The sequence below is a fragment of the Macaca nemestrina genome, chromosome 18, assembly GCF_043159975.1.
Source record: "Macaca nemestrina isolate mMacNem1 chromosome 18, mMacNem.hap1, whole genome shotgun sequence".
Classification (NCBI taxonomy): Eukaryota; Metazoa; Chordata; class Mammalia; order Primates; family Cercopithecidae; genus Macaca; species Macaca nemestrina.
In genome coordinates, this window is record NC_092142.1 from 1684892 (window position 1) to 1699253 (window position 14362).

Below are 14362 nucleotides of genomic sequence, written 5' to 3' on the forward strand. Positions count from 1 at the left end.
CTCCTATCTCACGACGGCCTCGGGCTGCGAGAACCAGCTCCAGGAGAGTGCAAGTCACCAGCCAGGGAGAGAAGGGGACAAGCCCAGGGCGCACCGAGCAGCCCGGTCCCCGACCTATCTCTGGACCTTCCACTGCCCGGAGGTGCTGGGGTGGGAGCAAGAAAACCTGACCCAGTCTGGCCTTGTCAGCAGCTCCGAGGAACGAGGACTTGACATCCCTTTAGTCTGTTTCCAAGACCCCGAAGCTCACCCATGGGAGAGGGTCATGAGGACCCAGGAGCCCTTCCCCGCCGAACCCCCAGCACCAGTGTCCCCAGAATGTCAGGATGCTGCTGGAGGTGACTGTCCCAGTGCTGGTTCCCCTGTGGAGACCCCACCTGGCCGCTCTCAGCCTCACCCAACACCCTTCTCGGCCCTGCTGGACACGGAGCTGCAGACAGAGATGAAGGAGGCAGAGGGAGCCGCAGGCGTTACCCAACCTGACCCCCAGCCCCCGTCCCCACCCACGTTGCATCATAGCCGACCCGAGGAGCCGCAGCCCCCAGAGGAAGACGCAGTGGGGACGACGCAGCCTGAGATACAGGGAGAGAACCCAGTGCCGGACCCTGGACAGAGCAGGAGCCTGGTCTCCCTCCCCGGGGCCGTGTCTCCCTCCTCCGGGTCAGGTCTCCCTCCCCCGGGCCTGGTCTCCCTCTTCCAGGTCAGATCTCCCTCCCCCGGGCCTGGTCTCCCTCCCCCGGGCCTGGTCTCCCTCCCCCGGGCCAGGTCTCCCTCCCCCGGGCCTGGTCTCCCTCCTCCAGGTCAGGTCTCCCTCCTCGGGGCCTGGTCTCCCTCCTCAGGGTCAGGTCTCCGGCGCCCTCCCCCGGCCTGCAGGGCTGCGTTAGGATGGGGAGTTTGAGCTCAGTTAGAGACCAGCCATAGAAACGCAGAGAGAGGCTGCAGCACCGCCCGCAGCCCTCTCCCCGCGCTCTCTCCTCCCTGCCCGCACAGCCAGCATCCTGCTCCAGCTCTCTGTGTCCCACGGCCACGGTGGCATCCTCCAGGTCTGGGAGCGACAGCAAATGCACGCGGATCTGCTGCAACCTCAGGTCTTGCCTCCTCAGAATAAAAATTCGACTGAGGGGCAGACGTCAGAAGGTGAGACTGAGGCAAGTTTTAGAGCAGGAGTGACAGTTTATTAAAACGCTTTAGAGGCCGGGTGCGGTGGTTCACGCCTGTAATCCCGGCACCATGAGAGGCCAAGGTGGGAAGACCACTTAAGGCCAGGAGTTCGAGACCAGCCTGGCCAAGGTAGTGAAATCCTGCCTCTACTAAAAATACGAAAATTAGCCGGGCGTGGTGGCACATGCCTGTAATCCCAGCTACTTGGGAGGCTGAGGCAGGAGAATTGCTTGAACCTGGGAGGCGCGGGTTGCAGTGAGCTGAGATCACACCACTGCACTCCAGCTTGGGTGACAGAGTGAGAACCTGTTTCAAAATAATAATAATAATTAAGAAAGAAAAGTGAGCAGCTTTAGAGCAGGAACAAAATGAAGGCAAGTACACTTGGAAAAGGCCCAAGCAGGCAACTCAAAAGGCTAGTGTGCAGTTCGACCTTTGACTTGGGGTTGTTTTTTTGAGACGGAGTCTCGCTCTGTCACCCAGGCTGGAGCGCAGTGGTGCCATCTCGACTCACTGCAAGCTCCACCTGATGGGTTCAAACGATTCTCCTGCCTCAGCCTCATAATTAGCTGGGATTACAGACATGCATCACCACGCCCAGCTATTTTTTATATTTTTAGTAGAGACGGGGTTTCACCATGTTGGCCAGGCTGGTCTTGAACTCCTGACCTTGTGATCCGCCTGCCTTGGCCTCCCATAGTGCTGGGATGACAGGCGTGCTCCCGGGGTCTCGCATCCCTTCTCTGTGATTCCTCCCATGGGTGGGCTGTCCGCGTGTGCCGTGGTCTGCTAGCGCTCGGGATGGGAGCGTGTGTGGTGCGTTGGCTGGAGCTGTGCTTGTGCTCACTTGAGATGCTCTTCATGACCAGCTGCAGATCCCTTGAAGGCCACAGAACAGTTAAACTCCGCCATTTTGCTTCTTAGTGGGCCTGCTCCGGCCCGCTCGCCCAGCTCCGGAGATCGTACTGGGAAGCGGCTGATCACGTTTCAGGTGTTTGCTCTCTGCTGGGAGACTGTCGTTCCCTGGTGCCAGCTGCAACAAGTATTACGTTAGCGAGGCAGCTAACAACCGCCTGACCATCACCCGAAGGTCTCCCGACATCCTGGTGTGTGGGAGGGGAGCCCTCTCCTGCCCTGCCCATGCCTGACCGGTTGCCGCTGTCACAGGCCCAGCAATCGTAAGTGACCAGCAGGACACGTTCCTGTGACGAACAGCCACACCCGGTGAAGTTTGTTTCCCACCCAAAATCTCCTTCCTCTGGAAACCTGGGTGGGCGCCGCTCAGCCCCTTGGTCTGGCTCTCGGTCCCTCCCAGTCCTTCTCTCTTGCTTCCTCCCTCACCGTGGGATACCCTGGCTCCCCATTGGCCTTCCACCACCATGGGTGGTTCCCGAGGCCTCCCCAGAAGCCAAGCAGATACTGACACCATGCCCGTGCAGCCTGCAGAACTACAAGCCTCTGTTCCCTCTCCTTTTCTCTTTTTTTTTTTTTTTTTTGAGATGGAGTCTTGCTCTGTCGCCCAGGCCAGAGTGCAGTGGCATGATCTCAGCTCACTGCAGCCTCTGCCTCCTGGGTTCAAGTGATTCTCCTGCCTCAGCCCCTGGAGTAGCTGGGACTACAGGCACACACCACCACACCTGTCTAATTTTGTATTTTTAGTAGAAACGGGGGTTTCACCCTGTTGGCCAGGCTGGTCTCGAACTCCCGACCTCAAGTGATCCGCCCACCTCGGCCTCCCAAAGTGCGGGGATTACAGGCGTGAGCCACCGTGCCCAGCCTGACTTTCCTTTCTCCTCTCCTTTCCTTTTCCCAGGCTATTGCTCTGTCACCCAGGGACATGATCTCAGCTCATTCAATCTCTACCTCCCAGGCTCAAGCCATCCTGTCCTCAGCCTCCAGAGTAGCTGGGACTACAGGTGTGCGCTACCACGCCCAGCTAATTTTCTTTTCTTTTTTTCTTTTTTTTTTTTTTTTTTTTTTGAGGTGGAGTCTCGCTCTGTTGCCCAGGCTGGAGTGCAGTGGTGGTGCAATCTCCGCTCACTGCAAGCTCCGCCTCCCGGGTTCACGCCATTCTCCTGCCTCAGCCTCCCGAGTAGCTGGGACTACAGGTGCCTGCCACCTCGCCCGGCTAATTTTTTGTATTTTTAGTAGTGATGGGGTTTCACTGTGTTAGCCAGGATGGTCTCGATCTCCTGACCTCGTGATCCACCTGCCTCAGCCTCCCAAAGTGCTGGGATTACAGGCGTGGGCCACTGTGCCCAACCATACCCAGCTAATTTTCTTATTTTTAGCAAAGACAGGGTTTCACTGTGTCACCCAGGATGGTCTCAAACTCCTCAGCTCAAGATTCTCCCACCTCGGCCTCCCAAAGTACTGGGATTACAGGTGTGACTCACTGCCTGCACAGTGGGCCCGGTGTGGTGGCTCATGCCTGTAATCCCAGCACTTCAGAAGGCTGAAGCGAGAGGATCACTTGAGGTCAGGAGTTTGAGATCAGCCTGGGCTGCACATTGAGACCCCATCTTTTTTTTTTTTTTTTTTTTTTTTTTTTTTTGAGACAGAGTCTCACTGTCGCCCAGGCTGCAGTGCAATGGCGCGATCTCGGCTCACTGCAACCTCCGTCTCCCAGGTTCAATCAAATCTCCTGCCTCAGTCTCCCGAGTAGCTGGGACTACAGGCGCCCACCACCACGCCAGGCTCATTGTTTGTATTTTTAGTAGAGACAGGGTTTCACCATGTTGGTCAGGCTTGAGACCCTATCTCTTAAAAATATAAATTAAAAATTAGGCTCGGTGGCACGCACCCGTGGTCTTAGCTACTTGGGAGGCTGAGGTGAGAGAATGGCTGTGTTACGGGAAAGGGGTCCCGATCCAGACCCCAAGAGCGGGTTCTTGGATCTCTCACAAGAAAGAATTCAGGGCGAGTCCATAGAGTAAAGTGAAAACAAGTTTATTAGGAAGTAAAGGAGTAAAGAATGGCTACTCTGGCAGGGCGCGGTGGCTCGTGCCTGTAATCCCGGCACTTTGGGAGGCTGAGGCAGGCAGGTCATGAGGTCAGGAGTTCGAGACCAGCCCGGCTAACATACTGAAACCCTGGCTCTACTAAAAATACAAAAAATTAGCCGGGCGTGGTGGCGGGTGCCTGTAAACCCAGCTACTCAGCTAGGCTGAGGCAGGAGGATGCCAAGAACCCAGGAGGCAGAGGTGGCAGTGAGCCGATATCATTCCACTGCACTCCAGCCTGGGTGACAGTGCAAGACTCCATCTCCAAAAAAAAAAAAGAATGGCTACTGCATAGACAAAGCAGCCCCGAGGACCACTGGTTCTCTGTTTTTGTGGTTATTTCTTGATGATCTGCGAAACGAGGGGTGGATGATTCATACCTCCCCTTTTCAGACCGTGTATGGTGACTTCCTGACATTGCCATGGCGCTGGTGGGAGTGTGGCAGTGAGGACAACCAGAGGTCACTCTCGTCGCCATCTTGGTTTTGGTGGGATTTGGGCGGCTCCTTTGCTGCAACCTGTTTTATCAGCAAGGTCTTTATGACCTGTATCTTGTGCTGACCGCCTGTCTCACCCTGTGACTCAGAATACCATAACTGTCTGGGAACGCGGCCCCATAGGTCCCAGTCTCATGTTACCCAGCCGCATTCAAGATGGAGTTGCTCTGGTTCACATGCCTCTGACAGCTTGAGCCCAGGAGGTTGGCGCTGCCCTGAGCCATGACTGCACCACTACACTCCAGCCTGGCAGGCAGGGCTACACTCTATCTCTAAAAAAAAAAAAAAAAAATTCCAGGAACATGAAGATAATGAGTGACGGTTACATTGTGCGTCTTGTGGCAACATTGTAGGTAATTTATCACCTAGCCTGAAACTACAGGGAAAGAAACCCAAATGCCCTGAAACAGTTTCCCGCCTGGCACGGTGCCGGGACTTCACACGCCTCCTGCTCAGGCCTCTCTGGGCCTGACCCAGGTCACAGACCTCACGTTTCCCAGGCTGCTCTGAGCCACTTTTCTTTCTCACATCCATGAGGTGGGCTCGGTGCACCTTTCTGAACCTCACCCTGAGTATCTCTTCATCTGCCCGCTCATTTTTATCCTCTAAGACATCTGCAAAGCAAAAATAAAATTATAAGCCTTCAACCAGCAAAACGGACCACTCCTCTCCTCCAAGGGGATTCTGAAGCGGCTCAAAACACTAGTTCAGGCCACGCTGGGAAAGGGGATTGGAAACGCCTCATTACACCCTCCTCCCTTTGGGATTCAGGCACTGCTGACCAGCCTTAACATTAAAACAGAGATCTTTTTTTTTTTTTTAGAGGGAATCTCACTCTGTTGCCCAGGCTGGATTGCAGTGGCATGATCTTGGCTCACTGCAACCTCCGCCTCCTGGGTTCAAGCAATTCTCATGCCTCAGCCTCCTAAGTAGCTGGGATTACAGGTGCCCACCATCACGTCCGGCTAATTTTTGTATTTTTAGTAGAGATAGGGTCTTGCCATGTTGCCCAGGCTGGTCTCAAACTCCTGATCTTAAGTAATCTGCCCATCTTGGCCTCCCAAAGTGCTGAGATTACAGGTGTGAGCCACCACGCCCAGCCCCAAAATGTATTTCTTCGATATATTTTTAAATGGCCCTGCAAAGCTGCCTCTTGTGGGCGAAATTTATGTTTTGTAGAGAATTGTCTTCCCTTACTAGGCTTTTTTTTTTTTTTTTTTTTTGAGATGGAGTTTCGCTCTTGTTGCCCAGGCTGGAGTGCAGTGGCGCAATCTTGGCTCACCGCAACCTCTGCCTCCCAGGTTCAAGCAATTCTCCTGCCTCAGCCTCCCGAGTAGCTGGGACTACAGGCGCCTGCCACCACACCCAGCTAATTTTGTATTTTCAGTAGAGACGGGGTTTCTCCATGTTGGTCAGGCTGGTCTCAGACTCCCGACCTCAGGTGATCTGCCTGCCTCAGCCTTCCAAAATATTAGGATTACAGATGTGAGCCACTGCGCCCAACCCTTATTAAGTATTTTCAGGAGCGTCTAGCACCTTTTAAGGTCTGGTAAGAGACATTTGCCATCTATTCTCTCTGAAGCCTGTTACCTGGAGGCTTCATCTACATAACAAGAACCTTGGTTTCACGATTCTGTGACTTTAGCCCCATTTTTTTCTGCAGACTTCAACTCTTTAGGCAAAATTTAACTCTTTCAACCAACTACCAGCCAGGAAATCTTTGAATCCACCTATGACTGGGAAGCTCCCCTCAGACATCCCACCTTTCCAGACTGAACCAACGTGCACCTTACATGTATTGACTGATGTCTGCCTATAACTTTGGTATCCCTAAAATATATAAAACCAAGCTGGAGACCAGATGAGTGGCTCACACCTGTATCCCAGCACTTTGAGAGGCCGAGGTGAGCAGATCACTTGAGGTCAGGAGTTTGAGACCAGCCTGGCCAACATGGGGAAACACCATCTCTATTAAAAATACAAAAAAAAAAAGCTGGGCACAGTGGCTCACGTCTGTAATCCCAGCACTTTGAGAGGCTGAGGAGGGCGGATCACTTGAGGTCAGGAGTTCAAGACCAGCCTGGCCAACATGGCGAAACCCTGTCTCTACTAAAAATACAAAAATTAGCCATGCGTGGTGGCACACGTCTGTAATCCCAGCTACTTGGGAGGCTGAGGCAAGAGACTTGCTTGGACCTGGGAGGCAGATGGTGCAGTGAGCCAAGTAGCCAAGTAGATTACAGGTGCCCGCCATCACGCATAACTTTTGTATTTTTACTGTAGACAGGGTTTCACCATGTTGCTGAGGCTGGTCTTGAACTCCTGACCTAGCGATCCGCCCGCCTCGGCCTCCCAAAATGTTGGGAATACAGGCTTGAGCCACCGTGCCCAGCCTCAAGACAATTTACATCTCTAGAAGGGTGCGTCTCATGGATGGAGCAATGGCGACGGCACACTTGAACAAGGGAGGTAAAGGGGTTCTTATCCCTGACACAGGTAGCCCCTACTGCTGTGTCGTTCCCCTATCGGCTGGGGTTGGACCGCACAGTCTAAGCTAATTCCAGCTGGCTATTTTAAAGAGAGCAGGGGTACGAGTCGGAGTGGCAGAGTGAGTAGTCTGGCGGGAAGGATGGTTACAGAACAGGTGACTCAGGATGAGTCAGGGCGGAGCAGGTGACCAGGGGTGACTCGGGTCAAAGCAGGTGACCGGGGAAGAGATGTGAGCTACTGATTAGAACTGGTGGGAAAGTTGTTTACTGAAACTAGAGGCAAAGGGGCAAAGAGAACCAGGAAGTTAAACTTTAAAACGGAGAATCAAAGAATAAGAAAGCTGAACTAACTCACATGCTGATGCTTTGAAGAGAAACTCGGAGTTCACTGTATTTAACACAGTGAACTGAGATGGCCTCGCTGCACCCCAGGTGGCGACAGGACAAGACTCTCTCCAGGAAAAAAAAAAAACAAAAAAAAAACCCAGCTGCAGCCCAGCATTTCCGTGAGTTCCATGAGCCACTCTAGCAAATCGTTGGACCCAAGAAGGGGGTCCTGGGAATGGCCTATTTGTAGCCAGGTCAGACAGAAATCGTGGGTGACCCACGGGTAACCATGGTCCGATGCCTGGCAGGTCAGTGTGCCAATCCCAAAGGCTGAAGGGCTGTAGCAGAGAAGGTTTTTTTTTTTGTTTGTTTTGTTTTTTTATTTTTTTGAGACGGAGTCTCGCTCTGTCGCCCAGGCTGGAGTGCAGTGGCCAGATCTCAGCTCACTGCAAGCTCCGCCTCCCGGGTTCACGCCATTCTCCTGCCTCAGCCTCCCAAGTAGCTGGGACTACAGGCGCCCGCCACCTCGCCCGGCTAGTTTTTTGTACTTTTTAGTAGAGACGGGGTTTCACCGTATTAACCAGGATGGTCTCGATCTCCTGACCTCGTGATCCGCCCGTCTCGGCCTCCCAAAGTGCTGGGATTACAGGCTTGAGCCACCGCGCCCGGCCCGATTTTTTTTTTTTTTTTTTTTTTTTTTTTTTTGAGACGGAGTCTTGCTCTGTCACCCAGGCTGGAGTGCAGTGGCCGGATCTCAGCTCACTGCAATCTCCACCTCCCGGGTTCACGCCATTCTCCTGCCTCAGCCTCCCAAGTAGCTGGGACTACAGCTGCCCGCCACCACACCCAGCTAATTTTTTTGTATTTTTAGTAGAGACGGGGTTTCACCGTGTTAACCAGGATGGTCTCGGTCTCCTGACCTCGTGATCCACCCACCTCGGCCTCCCAAAGTGTTGGGATTACGGGCGTGAGCCACTGCGCCCAGCCTTTTCTTTACAGATGCATATATCCCCCCACAAAAGATGACTTTGCAGGGCCATTTCAAAATAGTTTTTGTTTTGTTTGTGTGTTTTTTTTTTTTTTTTTTTTGAGATGGAATCTTGCTCTGTCCCCCAGGCTGGAGTGCAGCGGTGCGATCTCGGCTCACTGCAAGCTCCGCCTTCTGGGTTCACGCCATTCTCCTGCCTCAGCCTCCAGAGTAGCTGGGACTATAGACTCCTGCCACCGTGCCCGGCTAATTTTTTGTATTTTTAGTACAGATGGGGTTTCACCATGTTAGCTAGGATGGTCTCGATCTCCTGACCGTGTGATCCGCCTGCCTCGGCTTCCCAAAGTGCTGGGATTATAGGTGTGCGCCACCGCGCCTGGCCTCTTTTTAGTTTTTTGTAGAGATGGGATCTCACTGTTTCCCAAGCTGGTCTCGAACTCCTGGGTGCAAATGATCCTCCCACCTGAGCCTCTCAAAGTGCTGGAATTCTAGGTGTGAGCTGTTGTGTCTAGCCTGAGAAAGGGGAACCCTTGTGTGGATGTATTAATTTCCTGCCACTGCTGTAACACATTACCACAAACATGGTGGCTTAAAACAACGGAAGTTATTTATGTGTTTATGTCCTGTCCTGTCTTCTTGGCATGATGGCTGTGCCACTCCCTGCTGCCTCCATGGCCGTGCTGTCCCCTCCTGCTTGCGTCCCCTCTGTGGAACCCTCTTTTTTTTTTTTTTTTCAGATGGAGTTTCGCTGTGTCACCCAGGCTGGAGTGCAATGGCGTGATCTCCGCCTCCCAGGTTCTAGCAATTCTTGAGCCTCAGCCTCCCAAGTAGCTGGGATTCCAGGTCACCACGCTCGGCTGATTTTTGTAGTTTTAGTAGAGACAGGGTTTCACCATGTGACCCAGGCTAGTCCCAAACTCCAGACCTCACACGATCTGCCTGTCTTGGCCTCCTAGTGCTGAGCTGACAGGCGTGAGCCCCCGTACCCAGCGAGCCCCTCTTATTGGAAAGACATATAAGATCCCATTCAGGGCCCACCTGGATAATCTCCTCTCAGCACCCTTAACTGAATCACATCATGTGCTACATGAGACACAAAGGTTCCGGGAACTCAGACATGGACATATCTTTGGGGAGCCACCACTGAGGAGGGGACAAGAGTGCACCAACCCCTTGGAAGATAATCTAGCCACACTTAGTGACATTAGGGGTACTTGTGTCCCCTCCTGGGCAGACTGCCCAGAGAGATTTCTCACACAGAAGAAGACCAGGTACCATCTGAACAGGAGTGTATCTGGAGATGGGGTGGGAGGAGGCCACAGACCGGGTAAGCTCAGTGCTGAGGGACAGGAAGACACCCCCAAACAAGAATCCTTGCCACAGGCTCTGCTCCGGGGGAACTGACGGGAGACCAGGACCTAGAGCAAACCCTGGGAAAGGTGCCCAGCTCACCCTGCATTCGAGTCCTGCCAGGGAACACGGCAACGAAGGGTGTGATGGCCCCAAGTGGATTTCACAGCACCGGGGAATCCGAGAGGTTCCGTCCAATTGCCGGATCCCGGCACCAGGAGCACGGGCCCTGGTTTTTCCTCCAAGTCCCAAGGCCAGCAGGGTTTCTCCTTCGATGGTCCTTCTGTCTGTCCTCCAGGGCTCCCTCCTCCTCTCCCCCAGCACAGCAGGCTGCCCCAGCTGCCTGCCTCCTTCACTGGGTGCCCCCCCCGCACCCCTGTACCCCCAGGTGGGAGGACTACTGGACGGCCAGCGGCCAAACCTACGCGTGTGACCTGCAGTGTATTTCACCACAGTAGGTGAAACCTGAGAACCGCGGGGGCAAAGGTAGAACTTTTTTTTTTTCCTTTCATGTCTAGTCCTGCAGAGAGGATTTTTATTTACTAAGTGAAATCATTTTTCCCTCTCAAGCTCTAAGTCTGTTTGATTCAGCCAACTGAATCCAGACATTTCCAGTCAATGGCCCCCATGCTTCTGGCTGGTTCATTCATTCATTCATTCATTCATTCCACGGATAACTCACTAAGCACACACCACAGGTCAGGCACTGCTCCAGACACCAAGAATACAGCAGTGAACGCACAGGCAAATGTCCCTGCTCTCCTGGATCCACAAGAGGGCACGACCCAGGGAACACGTTTCAGAGCCACATTACCTGAGCCTCCAAAAGGTTGAGAAATGCTGTGTAGCTAATACACCCCGAAATGCCTGCACCAAGTGAGCACATCTGTGTACATCTGCTCCAGCACACACACGTATGTAAGTGGGTGTAAATGTGAGTGATTTCTGTAGCCCTGAAAGCCCATCGTAGAAGCTGAAGTTTGTTTAAAAAAAAAAAAAAATTAACAGTGCCGGGGCGGGGCGGGGAGTGTCGGGCACGGTGGCTCACGTCTGTAATCCCAACACTTTGGGAGGCTGAGGTGGGCAGATCACCTGATGTCAGGAGATGGAGACCAGCTCTGGCCAACATGGCAAAACCCCATCTCTACTAAAACTACAAAAAACGAGCCAGGCATGGTGCTGCACGCCTGTAATCCCAGCTACATGGGAGGCTGAGGCAGGAGAATCACTTGAACCCAGGAGGCAGAGACTGCAGTGAGCCGAGATCGCGCCATTGCACTCCAGCCTGGGTAACAAGAGCGAAACTCAGTCTCAAAAAAAAAAAAACAAAAAAAAAAAACCGGCCGGGCGCGGTGGCTCAAGCCTGTAATCCCAGCACTTTGGGAGGCCGAGACGGGCGGATCACGAGGTCAGGAGTTCGAGACCATCCTGGCTAACACGGTGAAACCCCGTCTCTACTAAAAAATACAAAAAACTAGCCGGGCGAGGTGGTGGGCGCCTGTAGTCCCGGCTACTCGGGAGGCTGAGGCAGGAGAATGGCGTAAAAACCCGGAAGGCGGAGCTTGCAGTGAGCTGAGATCCGGCCACTGCACTCCACCCTGGGCGACATAGCGAGACTGTCTCAAAAAAAAAAAAAAAAAAAAAAAAACCAAAGTGCCAGGCTACCTTGCGAAGAAACTGAAGTTTCCCAAGCTGGCTTCAGATGGCGGCTGCGGCATCCAACCGACCGTCCACGCACATGGGGATCCCAGGAGCCCAACCCCGCCTGGCTGCAGCCCCATGTCAGGAGACCTGGTCCAACCTGCTGCCCCGCCTCCCCACGCCCCTCCTGCTGGGTGCGGTGAGGGCTGAGAGCCCAGACGCCCTGGTGTGTGACTCTGTAGAGGAGTGACTGCGGGTCTGTCTGCCCTGCCTCAAACATCTCAGACACCAGTCACTGCCCCACTGTCCTGGCCAAAGTGTGTCCTTTGTGCCCCAACACAAGCACAGCCCACTCGGCAGGCGGGGTCTGGGCTCAGGCATCCGACGTCCCTGGAGGGGTCCCCAAAGGCTCGGCGCTGAGCCTTTCCCGGGGGCTGCCCTACACTGACACCCCCAATCCAGGGCCATGGCCGTGTCCCCTGAGGCACCAGCGTTTCCCGGCAGGGCCACCAGGGGGCGGCAGGCAGCCCGGGAGGCCAACTGACCCGGTGCCCCGCCTGGGTGGACACAATGCGCTGGGGTCCCGCCTGGGTGGACACGATGCGCTGGGTCCCGCCTGGGTGGACACGATGCGCTGGGTCCCGCCAGACCTCCCCGCAGCTCTCTCTGCCCGGCTGGCCGTCTGTTCAGCCCTGTTGACAAACCTCCCCTGGTCTCCTGCTCCAGCGTCCACCCCGCCGCAGGCCCCTCTGCTGACTCCTGCTGCCGTCGCTTGGGTCCCGGCACAGCCTTCTTGCCTCTGCCCGCCCCGTCCCTGGCTGCCTCCCCCATGGGGCTTCACGCACCTGCACAGCCTGGACAACCAGGTCTACACTGCACCGGGTCCCAGGCTCCTGGTGCCCAACAGGACCCAACCTGAGCTCCCCGCCCGACCCCCGGCCACCCAGACCTGCAGACCTGGCATCCCCCAGCCACCCAAACACTAAGCCAGGAGGTCACCCTGGACTCCCCCTGCCCTCCCGCTCCCTGCAAATCTGAGTCCCAGGTACCCCTCCGTCCACCTCTCTGCGCGGCCCTGTCCACACCACCGAGCCCCCACACCCCACATTTCTGCAGGAGTGCGGCTGACAAGCTCCCCCAGGGGTCCCGCCCCTCCCAGCTGCTCCACAGCTCTGACCCAAGCAGAACGCGAATCACTCGTGTTATGAAGACCCTACTCTGGTGCCCCTCTGCCCGCAGGCGAGAGTCTGAATTCCTTGCTGGGCTCGATTCAGGCAGCTCCACCCCCTGAGCCCTCAGCCTGGCCATTCCGAAGCATCTCCTGGCCCACTCTCTCTGACTGCACCCTTCACCGCTGCGTCCCGGAAACTTCATGCCCACCTCAACGCCACCTCCTCCGGGAAGCCTGCCCGGACCTGTGAGCGTGCCGGGGCCTTTTCCACCGTCCTCACAATAGTGTAGCTCTGGCTCTGCAGCAACCCCCACCTTGCTGACCATCTCCCCAGCGGCCTGTCAGCTCGGAACGGAGGTGGTGGCAGGAACAGATCCTCCTTTACCCCAGCACGGTGCTGGCCCAGCATAAACACATTCGGGGAGCCTCTGTTGTCTTGAAAAGAACAGAGAGTAAACATGAAGTTGGGCCTGGTGTGGTGGCTCATGTCTGTAATCCCAGCACTTTGGGAGGCCGAGGCAGGTGGATCACCTGAGGTTAGCAGTTCGAGACCAGCCTTGCCAACATGGTGAAACCCCGTCTTTACAAAAATACAAAAATTAGGCTGGGCACGGTGGCTCACACCTATAATCCCAGCACTTTGGGAGGCTGAGGACGGTGGATCAAGAGGTCAGGAGATCAAGACCATCCTGGCTAACACGGTGAAACCCCGACTCTACTAAAAATACAAACAACTAGCCGGGCGTGGTGGCGGGCGCCTGTAGTCCCAGCTACTCGGGAGGCTGAGGCAGGAGAATGGCGGGAACCCGGGAGGCAGAGCTTGCAGTGAGACGAGATCGCGCCACTGCACTCCAGCCTGGGAGACAGAACAAGACTCTGTCTCAACAAAAAAAAACTAAAACAATAATAAAAATTTTGAATTATAGAGTGGGCCAGGCACAGTGGCTCATGCTGCAATCCCGGCACTTTGGGAAGCCAAAGTGGGATGATTGCTTGAGCCCAGGAGTTTGAGACCAGCCTGGGCAAAGTGGTAAAACCCAGTCTCTACAAAAGGTACAAAAATTAGTGGGGTGTAGATTAGTGGGGTGTGATGGTTCACGCCTGTAGTCCCAGCTACTCAGGAGGCTGAGGTGGGAGGATCGCTCGAGACTGGGGAGGTCAAGGCTCCAGTGAGCCAGGATTGCACCACTGTACTCTAGCCTGGGAGGCAGAGTGAGACTCTCTTAAAATTAAATCAAATTATATTAAATTAGCCATGCATAGTGGCTCACACCTCTAATCCCAGCACTTTTGGAGGCTGAGGCAGGAGGGTCCCTTGGGCCCGGGAATTTGAGACCAGCCGGGGCAACACAGGGAGACCCTGTCTCTAAATCTATTACTTATTTATTTTTGAGACGGAATCTCTCTATGTCTCGCGGGCTGGAGTGCAGTGGTGTGATCTCAGCTCACTGCAACCTCCACCCAGCGGGTTCAAGTGATTCTCCTGCCTCAGCCTCCTGAGTAGCTGGGATTACAGATGCCCGCCACCACACCCCGCTAAGTTTTGTATTTTTAGTAGAGATGGGTTTTCATCATGTTGGTCAGGCTGGTCTCGAACTCCTGACCTCGAGTGATCCACCCACCTTGGCTTCCCAAAGTGCTGGGATTACAGGCGTGAGCCAGTGTGTCCAGCCAAGGGCTGCGATTTAGAGGATGCCGGAAAGAGCCACCGGGGCGGCTGGGGTGGGAGGGCGGGG

The 14362-nt window shown here is 54.7% G+C and overlaps 1 long non-coding RNA gene across 1 annotated transcript; it reads right to left on the reverse strand.

Moving 5' to 3' along the window:
- Nucleotides 1-1024: 1024 nt before the first annotated feature.
- Nucleotides 1025-10985, reverse strand: LOC139359796 (uncharacterized). The gene is made up of 3 exons (XR_011616234.1): nt 9917-10985; nt 5147-5274; nt 1025-2194 (listed from the first exon to the last, which is right to left on the reverse strand). It is a non-coding gene; the product is annotated as an uncharacterized lncRNA (long non-coding RNA).
- Between the last annotated feature and the right edge of the window lie 3377 nt (nt 10986-14362).